Source organism: Chionomys nivalis, chromosome 4 (assembly GCF_950005125.1).
Source record: "Chionomys nivalis chromosome 4, mChiNiv1.1, whole genome shotgun sequence".
Taxonomy (NCBI): Eukaryota; Metazoa; Chordata; class Mammalia; order Rodentia; family Cricetidae; genus Chionomys; species Chionomys nivalis.
The window spans coordinates 116523228-116523663 of NC_080089.1; positions in this window are offsets into that span (position 1 = coordinate 116523228).

Sequence of the window (436 nt, forward strand, 5' to 3'; positions counted from 1 at the left end):
AATTAATACTGTCAGTTTAACAGCATTTAACATAACTTGGGAGACAAAACTGAGCATGTCTGAGACTGTTACCTAGACTGGGCTAACTGATGTGGGAAGACCCACCCTGAATGAGGGCGACACCAAGGTCTTAGGCTGGGGTCCTGATCTCTCTCTGGTATCTGACTGCAGGGACAGGGTGACCAGCTGCTCAAGCTCCTGGCAGCGCGCCTTCCCCGCCCCGCCCCGTAAAGGATGGTACCCTACAGCTGTGAGTCACCTTTTCTTCAAGTTCCTTTCGTCAGGTACTTTGTCATAGCAACGAGGGAAGTAACTAATACGGGGCCCGGCAAGGATCGACTGTCCCCCACGTGGCGCTGACCCCCTCCCTCCTCTTCCAGGATAAGCTGGGGTGAAGTGAGAGGGAGGAGCCGGGGGAAGGTGAAGAGGTCCTGGC